General features: G+C 53.7%; 1 long non-coding RNA gene across 1 annotated transcript; it reads right to left on the bottom strand.

The window, feature by feature from the left end:
* Positions 1–327: 327 nt before the first annotated feature.
* LOC138923347 (uncharacterized) lies at positions 328–11,977 on the bottom strand. The gene is made up of 2 exons (XR_011436833.1): positions 11,839–11,977; positions 328–6,390 (listed from the first exon to the last, which is right to left on the bottom strand). It is a non-coding gene; the product is annotated as an uncharacterized lncRNA (long non-coding RNA).
* Positions 11,978–12,365: the final 388 nt, after the last annotated feature.

The raw sequence follows: 12,365 nt of genomic DNA, 5'->3' as shown, positions 1-12,365 counted from the left end.
GGAATGTAATTCTCTGAAAGCCTGTGACCGCAAAACTAGACTTGGATTGGGTGATGAGCTTGGAGCTAAAGGGTAAGTAGGCTTCCACAGGGCTCTGGGCCAGAGGGATGAGCATGTGCAAAGGCCCTGAGGCAAGATGGAAGCATGGTACACTCGAAGAACAGAAGTCCAGGGTGACTAGAGTACCAGGTAGTGAGAAATGATGCTGGAGAGGTGGGAAGAGGCCAGACCAGACAACCTTGGAGGTCACAGATTTGCTCAGATTGGGAAGGAAAAGGAAAACAATAAAGGGATTCAAACAGAAGGGACAGAGTGACATGAGCAAGCTTCCTTTTTTGCTTTAGTAAACTTTTATTGAAGGAAACTCTGTATACAGAAATGTGCCAGAATCACAAATGAAGACCTCTGTGTAACCAGTACCCAGAATTCCCTCTTATGGCCCCACGAGTCACCACCTCCCTCCCAGGGTAAACACTATCGTAACTTCTAACTTCATAGATTTGTCTGTTTGAGTTTTACATAAAAGAATCAAACATGCATAGTCTTTTGTATCTTGTGTTCATTCATTTTATAATATATTTTCAGGATTTTAGCAATGAATTCATTTAGACTTTGAGTATGTGGAAATGTCCTTCTTTTACCTTCATTTTTGCAGAAAGATTTGTTGGATAACAGAATCCTTGGTTAGCAGTTTTTCAGCACTTTGTAACATCATTTCACTGCCTTCTGCCTCCATCGTAGGTATGGAAAGTCCACTGTTAATCGTATTGTTGCTTTCCCAACATGAGTCATTTTCTCTCTGTTTTTGTCTCTCAGCTGTTTCTTATGATGTGTCTACATGTGGATCTTTTTGTATTTATCCTACTTGAGTTTTGTTAAACTTTTTGGATAGGTATTTAATGTTTTCCATCAGATTCTGGAAGATCTTGGCCATTTTTCTTCCAATATTTTTTTCTGCCCCTTTCTCTTTCTATTTCTGGGACTCCCATTATACATCTGTTGACATGCTTGATGTCCCACTGATTTCTAAAGTTTTCTTCAATAATTTTTTCCCTCTCTCTTCAGATTGAATAATTTCTATTAATCTATCTTCAAGTTCACTAATTCTTTCCTCTGCCATATATAATCTGTTGTTGAGTCTTTCCAGTATAATCTTCATTTCAGTTGTAATTTTCAACCCCAGAATTTCCATTCCTTTTTAAAAAAATTTCTCTCTCTTAATTAAGGATCTCTCTCTGTTGATTCATTGTTGTCATATTTTCATTTAAAAATTTAGACATAGGTTACTTTAATTCTTTGACTATATTTATAGCAGCTATTTGAAGTCTTGGTCTGCTAAATCCAACATCTGGGGACACTCAGAGACAGTTTCCATTGACAGCCAGTTTCCTGAGTGTGTGTCACACTTTCCAGTTTCTTTGCATATCTTGTAATTTTTTATTGAAAACTGGACATTAAAAAATATCATAGGAGCTTTGCCTTCTGATTCCCTTGTAAGGTTTATTGTTGCTGTTTTTTTCACTTGTTTCTTTGTTTAATAACTTATCTGGGCTCTGCGACTCAGACAGTTCCTCTCTGGGAGTCTGGGAATCCTGTCCTCCCTCTGGTTGGAGCCAGAGGTTTCTGATCAAGCTTTTTGTGTTCTTGTTTGTACATTTCAGCCTGGCTTTCTCAGCACTGTCTCTGGGTCTTCATAGATGATTGGACAGAACTTGTGCTGAAACCCCTTGGGTCAATGACCACCTGTCCTCTGCTGCTGAATCTGCATGTGGGAGCTGTATCAGTTATCTTACTGCTGTGTAACAAATCATCCCAAAGTTTAGTGGTTTAAAAGAAAAACGTTTATCCTCACACAGTTTCTGTGGTCACGATGCTGAGTGTGCCTTTGCTGGGCCCTCTGACTCGGGCTACAATCAGGGCATTGCAGATGTCTGAAGGCCCGACTAGGGAAGGCTCTAGTTCCAAGCTCCTCATCTGGTTGTTGGCAGGAATGGCTTCCTTGCAGTCTACTGAACTGAGGCCGTCAGTTCTTTCTTTGCTGGCTGTTGGCAGAAGGCCACCCTCAGTTCCTTGTGACATGTGCCTCTCCATAGGGAAACTCACAACACAGCAGCTTGCTTCATCAGAGCAGCAAGGGAAAAGAATCATTGTGAGAGTAAGAACAAGGCAGAATTCAGTCTTTTATAACCTAAATTTGGAAGTGACTTTCATCACTTTTGTCACATTCTATTTATTAGAAGCAAGTCACTATGTCAAGCCCACATCCAAAGGAAGGATTATACAGGGTACTAATACCAGGAGGCAAGGATCGATAGGAACAATTCGAGAAGCAGCCTATCACAAAGCACATTCAAAGTTCAGGCCATTTTCATGGGTTCCCTAGCTTTTTCTGCTGGGCTCCTTCTCATCCTCTGTGCACATGCACAGCCTCAGGCTCGGCCAGGAGTGTGCGGCTAGATCGGGCCCTTTGTAGTTTCTGTGGTGCATGTGTGCAGCTTTAGCGGGAATGTATTTGCCAGACCACAACTGCAACCTCGGTCTAGTGGAGCCCTTGGCCCTCCGGCTTTTCTGCCTTGGAGATTCTCGCTTAAATCACCATGCTGCCCAAAGCGGGTGCTGCTCACGGCTCCACCTCCAGTGAGTGCCCTTTAACCAAAGCAGAGACCCCGCGCACCCCGGCGGCCCCTCCCTGCTGACTGAGCTGGGAGGAGGGATGGGAGCAGCCTCAGGCTGGATGCCCAGAGCCTCGGTGTTGTACCAGACTTGTGCCGTATTCAAGCACACAGCCTGCTCCACTGGCTGCAGCCTCTGGTGGCCTCCAGAGCGCTGTGAGGTTGTTTTGGTCAATTTTACTTGATGATTGCTTTTTGGGGAGAAGAGTTACTGTCTCCTTGCTGAGCCATACACATACCCTTTATATAACCTTCTCTTTTCTAAGACTTCCTTTGCTGTCTTGAAATAGAATACATATAAAACTTTACCTATTTTTAAAACACATATTTTAAAAAGTTACTATAACCCGCTAAACTAAAACAATGCAGTCTCCCTGGGTAAATTTCAGTGTTTTAATGCTCGGTTACAACTAAAATAGAAGGCAACTCCCCAGATTTCCCAAATGCCCCTTATGGAATGGTACAACTGAGAGCCAACAAAATAATCAACTGTAATCAAGCAGGGATGGTTGGGGTGGGTGGGGGCTGGCAGGGTGCCGTTCCGTGGTCTGTCCCATTCCTCAGGGGAGGCCACGGTGGATAGGCATCAATACAGAGAGCGAGGGAGTGAGTGCGTCAGTGGACAGTACATGGGGCTCATGTCAGGCCTCTTCACCCCGGTTTCTCGTCCTCAAGTCTGCAGTAGCGATCCGTGGCCACATGTTTCTGGAAGCCCTGTTAGGGGCTGGGGTGGAGTGTGGTTACCAGAACTCTACCCTTGTGAACATACGAATTACCGCTTTCTTTCACCTGACAGCCATCATATCGTTTTGAAAGAGACAGAGGCCAAGCCAGCCAGGCCCCAGAGGATCGTCTTGTAGGATGGGAGGGAATTCACATCAAGGAGCATTTACAGATGTGTCCTTGGTGCAGGCACCATGCTGGGCACTGAGGGAGGAGGCTGCGGAGGTTACGTGGCGTCAGTCATTTCCTGGTGGAGACCCCGGCAGAGCCCGGTGGGCCCTGTGCTGTCCCCACGCTCCTGCCACTGCTCCCCTAGTGGTTTGGGTGAGTAAACACCACTCCAGTTGGAAGGAATGACCTAGATTGGTCTAAGCCAGTCGGCACACGGCATGCATTCCCCGGGCTGGACTGTTGGCGGGAGGGCCAAGCAGCATGGATCTGGAGCGTTTGCCAGGAATGCAAGGACACTGACCTCCTGGGAACGGCTGCGTGTTGGGATGGGAAGCCTGGAATGGTGGTGGTCATTTTGCTCTGATGCGGGATGGCGGCTGCCCCGAGGAGGAGCCCCATTCAAAGAGGAGGACAGAGCCAAGAGACTCACTGGGCGTGGAACCAGGGCCTGAGCTTTTCAGGTTTTTAATGTGTGACTCAGCTTGGATCGTGCTTTCCATGACGTGTAGTTGAAATCTTTCATGTGATACCAATAACTAAATCAGAGAGATGGTAATAGTGACATCACACAAGAGTGCTGTGGGAGCACAAGGGGGGCATGGTGAAGTCTGTTGGAGGGGATCAGAGAAGTCTCTGCCGAGGAAGTGCTCGAGCTAGGTCCTGAAGGATGCAGAGGACTTTGACAATAGCAGAATTGATTCCAGCTGGAGGGAAAGGCACTGGCTGAGGCGTGGAAGAGCCCTGGGGACAGGGAGTGCAGGGTGAGCTGGGAGCCAGAGAATGAAGGTGCTGGAACGCTTTGCTGCCATAGCAAGCTCGTTCATTTATTCATTCAATACGCAGTTCTTGAATGCTTGAAGCCCAGGAAGACAGTGTGCATATAGACAGACAGCATCACAGAGCACAGTCGCTGGCAAGCCTGGATCCCGAGTCCAGAGTTGGACTGGGATTGAGCTGAGGCTTAGGAGAAAGAAATGAAGCTTGGATATTGGGATGGAGTGGAGGGCAATATTTCCCCACCCCCACCACCAAATGGTACTTATTGAAACAAACTACAAGACAATTATTGACCTGATGTTTGTTAAGGCCTTGACAAAAAGATGTTAGAAGCAGTGGTGCAAAAGAAAGAAGTAGAAAGTGTGGTCAGGGGAAGATAGTTTTTTACGTGCTTTCTGCCATCGGAGTCGACGTGCAGTCTGGCCCTGCTGGCCCACCCCAGGCTTGCTCCTCTTGGCCTCAGAGGCAGGCTGTCTCGGGAACAGGAGGTGGGCGGGTGGAGAGGGATTGAGGCTCAGTGAACCAATGTGCACAGGAGCGCTGAACAGCTTCCTTCCTTCCCTAACGAGATCACGGCAGAGCCTGGGCAGCTGGACGTTCTCTGACGGCAATGGAAGAGCCAAGAGTGCAAGAGTCCTGAGGTGCTCCGAGTGTCCGAGCTAGAAACACTCCTGGAGGCCCCCCAGGACTCGCTCTCATTTCTCAGATAGGGAGGAGGCCAAGGCCCAGGGAGCCCAAGAGACCTGCCCAAGGTCACAGCAAAATAGCAGGGGACCCAGAAATTCCATTAATGATGACAAGGCCTGGAATTGCATGCTACCCCCAAAGGCTTTCCATGTCTGTTGCACTAAGTCAGGGGTCTGGAATTCAAGGGCTGGGCAGGTGACAGAGAGGAGGGAAGCTGGCTCAGCGTGAGGCAGCGGGAGTGTGCGGCATGGAGTGAACTGGTGGCCATGTGGGAAGGGCAGCCCAGGGTGGCCAGATCTTCTGAATTTTTAAGAGAAGCCAGAAGTCCAGGTGTTTATGTGACATTAGTTGGAAACAAAGTTAAAAAGAAATGCTGATTGGACAAAACCCCCGGCCGGCCTCGGGCGTAGGGATGCCTGTGTGCGGCCTCTGCCCCCTGACCTCAGCACAGCCGGGAGGCGGGCTGGCCGAACGACAGGAGCTGAGATGGAGGTGGAGAGAGGGACAAACTCCATCCAGGAGTGGGACCCAGTCCTCCTGCCCCCAGCCCATGGGCGCTGTCGAGTTCCAGGAGAGAGGAGTCTGAGGAACCGGGCCCATCGGCAGGCACCCCTCCAGGGTCAGGGAGGCCTCGAGGGTTGAGATAGGACTGGACACATCTCCAGCTGTCCCGGCTCAGGCTGGGGATACAGGAGGGCGAAGCCACTGGGGTTTTCCCACGTGGAGCCGCACCGTTCCTGTAGAGATGGGCTGGCTGTCTTTTTTACTTTGTCCTCCTTTCCGGCATTTTAATACTCAGTATCATTGCAATACACAAGGGCCGCTTAAAATATATATAATCTTATTAGCAAGAACCGCTTCCCTGCAGCTGGTCCAAGTTCCAGAGAACAGCCGTCGGTCCCCAGTCTCAGCAGGGCGTCTGAGGCGGGGGGCTCTGGCTCCCAGAATGCCACATCTGCCCTAGTTTTTGAGGACATACCACGCAAATGTCTCCGTTAGGCCGCATGATAAATGTGCCGGGGAGTGGGCTGTGACTGACACAGCCAGAGCCCTGCAGTCCTTTGTCCTGGGAATGTCCGTCCTTTGCTCTGCAGGGCCCCAAGGAGGCTGCCGGCTTCCCAGGGGCCCAGGCCTGGGACTGGACAGCTCTGAGGGTGCTGTAAAACTCTGAGCACGTGGAGCTGGGAGACGGCTGCTCGGGGAGCCGGACGCCCGAGACGAGGCCCGCTTGCTCTGCTTCTCTTGGCTGTGTGACCTTGAACTTGCTGTTCGCCTCTTGACTCTCGCAGTGAATAGGACTCCGTTAGGGGTTACAAACCGGTGCAAGTGATACTTGGTCCACAGATGTGTTTTATTCAGCCTGCAAAGTGTTTTATAAATAGGGGCAGTCCATAAAAAATAACAACTCAGATTTCTGATTTTTTAAATAAATTATCTGGTATGATTGAGCTAGCCCCACCTTCCCCCTTGAGATGGGGCATGCGCCATCTGCCTCCCTACTTGTCCCCTGAAGACATTTGAGTTTGCAACCCCTGGACCAGGCCGTAATTCTAACCACTTTACAAAGTCACAAAGTTATTGTCTCCCCCTCTCTCTGCTCTGGAGAAGTAAGATTCGTATCCCATTTTACAGGTTTGGAGCTCAAAGCTCAAAGACAGGTGGTGGCCCAGGCCCCAGGCTGTCTGGTTCCTGTGGTGGAGCTGGCCTCACACCTTTTGACCCCCAAGCACACTCTCCTTCCAGGCCCACACTAAGTGGGGGGCTGGTGCCCAGGACCCCCCCAGGCCTTGTTGCTAAAGGAGCCCTGACATTCCCCCCGTGGCCGCTGGGAAGAGAGGCGGGAAGGGCTGAGGGATTGTGGGGGGAAGGGCTGAGGGATTGGGGGCACGTGGGAAGTTCTCTAGCATGCAGGTCCCACGTTCCCCTGGGGACTAGAAGGTCACAGGTGACATCTGTGATGAGGGGTTTACAGAAAGGCTGGGCAGGGCAGTGGGCAGAGTGCAGGGCTGGGCATCAGGGGATAGACTGCGCCTGTTCCCTTCTCTGTGGCTTCCTGATTACACGACCACAAGGAGGTTGACACCCCATGACCTCCGTTTCCTCCTCTGTAAGATGGCACCAGTGTCAGCCTTGCTGCGCTCCTGGGGGCGGCGGGAGGTGCTCACGAGACAATCAAGGGCTCCACAGTTGCAGAGGCTCAATTATCGCACCATGGCCAAGAGTGCCGGCTCTGGAGGGGACTCCACCATGCCCCAGCAGTGTGCCTTTGGACAGGTTGCTTAACCTCTCTGGTTTAAGTTTTCTCTTCTGTAAAATAAAGCCAATTATGGTTCCTACACCAAGCAATGTGAGCATTCAATGAGCTATCCGGATAAAGTGCTTAGCACTGTGCCCGGAACACAGTAGGTCCTCAATAAGTGGCAGCCATGAGTACACATTCATGGACAAACACTTGGGCCTAGGATGAACAAGCGTGGGAGTGGTGTAGGAACGCTGATTGAACAGAATTATGGCCCTGGGAGGGCCAGACCAGGGGCCCAATGCAGGGCGATAGCATAGAAACGGTGTCAGCCCCGTCCAGGCAGTGGCCTCTCCCTTCCTCCTTCAGCTGGAGGAGGGAGGCAGGAATCAGAAAGAGGAGCTCTGGGGCTTGGGCTCTTAGAGGCTTGTCCTGCCCTGAAGGATGGCTTAGGGCTCGTTCTTTTCTACTCCCTGCCTCTCAGAGGAAGCCCAGCCTGGAGGCCTGGCCCAGTGGGTGGACCGGGGAGGCGGGGGGCGGGGGCTGACCCTAGATGCTGGGCAACATCATCAAGTGGGGGCAGTTTAGGCCTGCCTGCAATAACTGGTCCTGCTCCCTACCCGGGACTGTCCGTTGGCAAGGCCCAGCCTCCCTCTGCTGTCCCAGCCCAATTGTTATCATCGTCATTTAAACTGGAATAAATTCCTTCTCCCAGGGGAGCCTGGAAGGCTGTGTGGCTGCAGGGATGAGGCACAGGCGCACTGAGCCATGTGATGAGAGTGGCTTTCCTCTCTGTTGCACAGGAAGCGATCCCGCAGCACCTGGGATCGAGGAGCCCTGGATGTGGAGGTGCGTGCACGGGGGTGGGGAGGGGAGGCTGTGCTGACACCTGCTCTGAGGGACCACAGCTTCCTGGCTGTTTGACCCCATGCTACGTGTTTTGGGGGGATTCAGGCCGGCCAGCCCCAGAGGGAACGTCTCAGATGAGATCCTGGAGCTGATACAGGTTCTCAAGCTCTGTCATCTTCTGTGGCAGCCACTGTCTCGATGTTCACATGTGTTTTCTCATTTAATTCCCTCAACTAACTGGCAATGACGGCATTATCACTCCCGTGTCGTAGCTGCAGAAATCAAGGTTCAAGGAGCGTAAGGTGCTTGCGAGGGTCCCACCACTTGCAGACAGTGGAGCCCACGTCCCTCCCGCTTCTCAGGAACATGGGTGTTAGCCTCCTGCATCGATGAAGAGGCTGAACTAAAGGAGAGAAGCAGCAGTCCCACAGCAAGGTGCTGGTGGGCTGGGGATGGAAACAAGCCCTCAGCCTGGAGTCCGCTGCCCTGGAGCTGCGGAAGGGTCTCCTGGTGGAGCCACTGGGCCCTCTTTGCAAAGCTTCCCCCAGGTGCTGTCTCCATTTCTCTCTCCCAGAGGTGTCTCCTGCCAGCCGCCACAAAGGCTGAGGACAGCAGGGCTTCCCTGCCTCTGGCAGGGGCTGGAGGAGTAAACTGGGCACGAGTGTGGACTCCGAACAGATCACCGATTCGAATCCCAGCTCTGCCACTTGGCGTCTTCGGCTAGTAAACCAACAGCAACCAACAACACCTTCTAGGCCTCCCTGTCCTCATCCCATCTGTAGATCGTTGGGAAGTTGCTAAGGCAGGCTGTGCCAGCGCAGGGCTGCAACAGCACCCGCCCGGCTAGAAAAAAAAAGTGCGGCTCTTGCTTGGTGCATGTGAACAGCCCGTGGGGTGGCAGGCTGAACACAGGCCGGCACCCCTGGCCTTCCCGCTGAGTCTGAGTTTCCTTCCCTCTGCTCAGTTTCTTAGCACCCATCACCTCCGGTTCCACGTCTGGGGTTTTGGGGTGTCCGAGGAACTCCTCGGCCGCCCCACACATTCATCCTTGTGTGCAGCAGCACACACATCAACACACGAGTCTCCCTCCGTCTTGGGGACCCCACGGCTGTCGGCTCCTCCCTGTGTTCTCACAGCCACACTTATGTCCTCCCCACCCTTGCTTCTGCCGTCGAAGCTTTGCTGGAATCCGCGCAGGTCTCAGTCGTGCCCCGGGGACAGGACCCTTCCCCTGCCCCAGGGGCTCCTCAGGGCGCCTTTGCCCCTGCAGCAGACACCTGGCCATGTCTGGAGACATTTTGGTTGTGACAGCTGGGGGAAAGTGTGTTGCTGGCGTCTAGTGAGTGGAGCCCAGGGATGTTGCTAAACACCCTACAGTGCACAGGACAGCCCCAGGACGAGAAAGATCCAGCCCAAATGGTGATAGTGCTGAAGTGGGGAATCTTGGTCTATTGGATAACGCAGACATGTGGCCAAATGCTTAAAATCTAATGTGGTATGGCTGCAATAGAAGCAGGGCCAGACTTATTTGGAGGCTGAGCGGTGGGAGGGAACAGCTGAGGCAGAGAGGCGAGGGAAGTCCCTGCTGGGGAGCTGACGTCGCCATCTCCTCTGCGCCCCAGGAGCTCCCTGTGCTCCCTGTGTGCAGGCTGCAGGTGCAGCTCTTTGGTGGCTCAGGCCCCATCTGCTCTGGTAATTCATTTGTACTCCTGGATCCAGCCTTGCCTGAAGCCTTGGAGTCTCTGGTTATGTGGCACCTCTAGGTATCTTTCTTCCTTATACCTGTTTGAGTCGAGTCACTTCTAATATACAGATAAACAGCACAGCCACATCTGCACACTCAGAGATCTTGCACAGCCTTCCCCTCTCACCCTTGCACACCTGATGGCCCCCCAACTGAAAGCTCCTTTCTTTTCTCCTTCCTGTGGCTGGCGGCTTCCTTTGGGGCTGCAGCAGTGGCAGCTGCCATCCTTGCAGCATCAAAATATCCAAGCCTCCTGTGACCGCAGTGCCCCCTCAGCCGAACCGGGGGCGCGGTGATGAGCCGTGGTTTGTGGAACAGTTGTCTGTGCAGGGCTGGCAGTTAATTAGAAGCCCCGTGCACTTGGTGATGAACGAGTCCCAGCGTGACGGCAGTGGGTGGTGCCGCAGCGACTTCTCCATGGGTGTCAGCGGAGAATCTCCATGCGTCTGCCTTTGGGTGGCCGGCCATGGCGGCGGGGGCTTGGGTGGCCCAGTATAGACGGCCCAGCAGTTTGCAGAGCAGATTCCCACCGTCTCTCCTGCTTTAAAGCTTCCAGGAGGAAGAGTGTGGCCTGGCTGGGAGGGTAGAGACAGGGACCACAAGGCAGGGGACGAGGTGGGGTGGCACTGGGGAGGAGAGGAGGGGGGCTTCAGGATTTGGGAAGGCGGAGGAGAGGCGGGAGGCTGGGTGGGATGTCGGCCACAGGGACTGGGCAGGGCCCTGGGAGGGCTTGGTGGAGGGAGAGTTGACACCCATCTCCATTTCCAGGCAGTGTGGCACAGTGGTGAAGGGCGTGGGAGCGCCAGACTGCTGTAAGTCATGCCTCTGCCACCTACTGCCTGTGTGACTGCGGACACGATCGGACACGATCTTTAACCTCTCTGCCTCAGTTTCCTTTCCTGGGTTAATAACAGTCTGGGATTAATAACCATGCCACCCCCTGGCTGTGGCCAGAACTAATCCATCTAACACAATAAACTCACGAAAAATGTTAACGAACACCATTAGCTTGCAAAGCAGAGCGCTACTTCTCATGGGAAAGAAATGAAGGGAGGGCGGAAGGGCCCTAAAGGTCAAAAGTGACTTGGCTCCGTTTCCTGTGCACTCCCCCTCAGCCCAGTCCCCTCAGGAGAAGGCTGGGGACTTTCAAAGCTTCGGGCCTAGAGGCAGGGAGCGCTGGGATGGCACTAAAGACAGCTGGAGCCGCATCCTCCCTGTTGCAATCTGAGTTAGGGAACTCCAGGGCGTCTCTGTGCAGTACCTGGGGCCAGTGCCCCTGCAGCTGGGCAGGGCAGGCCTCTGCTGTGTTCCTGGGCCCGGGTCCCTGGCCCCGGACTTTGATCCTGCCCATCAGGGTGGCTCTCCATGACTGTGGGCATCTGTGACCTTGACGCCTTTAAGGTCGGCCCTCAGGTTCCCTATTGCCCAACAGGAAACGCTCATACATCCTCACCTGGCTTTCATGACCCCGTGATCTGCTCCAGCAGGTCTTTGCAGTTCTGTCTCTCATTCCACTCTTCCCCCACCCGCCACGTGCCCCCTGAGGTCCCTGAAGTTGCCTTCGAGTGCTTTCTCCTCCCTCCTCACTTCCGCAGGCCTGGGCCCTCCCCTCCTTCAAGGCAGGTTCAGGAGTGAGCGCAGGGCTGACCTGCTCCCGCCTGGCCACCCCTCCCTCTCCTTGTGTTGCCTTCAGCAGGCCTGGGGCGGGGCTCGGTAGAGTTTCAGCTCACGGTGGTCCTGGAGGGCCCCAGTGAGAGGGTGTTGCTGGAGCTGAGACCTCAGGGATGGAGGGAGGAGTGAGCCTTGTGTGACTCTGGGAAGGGGAAATAGCGAGGTAGGGGTCCGGAGACGGAAGGGCTGCAGGCGCCTGCGGAGCCTACACAAGGGGCCTGGAGTGAGGGGCAGAGGAAGGCTCAGGAGGATGGCAGTGATGGCTCAGGAGGTGGCCGCCGTCTCTCATGGGTGGGAGCGCTCACCCGCCTCAGGCCAGAGGTGCTGCAGCCTGGCAGGACATCACAGAGCCTGCGAAGGGCCAAGTGAGGAAGGCAGCTTTCCAGGAACGGACCCTGCAGCCAGGACCCCTGTGAAGGCGACTCATTAGGAAGTGCCCGGGAAAGACGACGAGGGCTCGGCGTGACCTGCATGGAGGGAGAGGCCTTGCTCTGTAGGGAGGAAGGCCGGGCCAGCGCATCTGCTCCGGGGCTGGTGGCCTGTGTGCCCCGGTCCCGACCTCCTCTGAGTCCCCTTTGCTGGGCCTTGCTGGTTGGCCATCAGGCAGGCACTTGGGTTGTAAGCCCAGCAACTGGCGAACTTGAACAAAACACACGTTTATTGGAAGGATCTGGAGTGGCCCTCAGAGCAGGAGAAAAAGGTGGAAGTAGCTCTTGGGAGCCCGAGCCGGGGCAGACCTGCAGGTCGTCTTCCCGCGGGGGCTCCCATCTGGGTCACCCTCTGCTTGAGATTCTGGGGAGCAGATCTGACTGCTGGAGCTGCTAACACAGGA

Source organism: Equus caballus, chromosome 3, assembly GCF_041296265.1.
Source record: "Equus caballus isolate H_3958 breed thoroughbred chromosome 3, TB-T2T, whole genome shotgun sequence".
Classification (NCBI taxonomy): domain Eukaryota; kingdom Metazoa; phylum Chordata; class Mammalia; order Perissodactyla; family Equidae; genus Equus; species Equus caballus.
The sequence above is the reverse complement of the archived record's forward strand: the minus strand, read 5'-3'. Positions and strand labels throughout refer to the sequence as shown.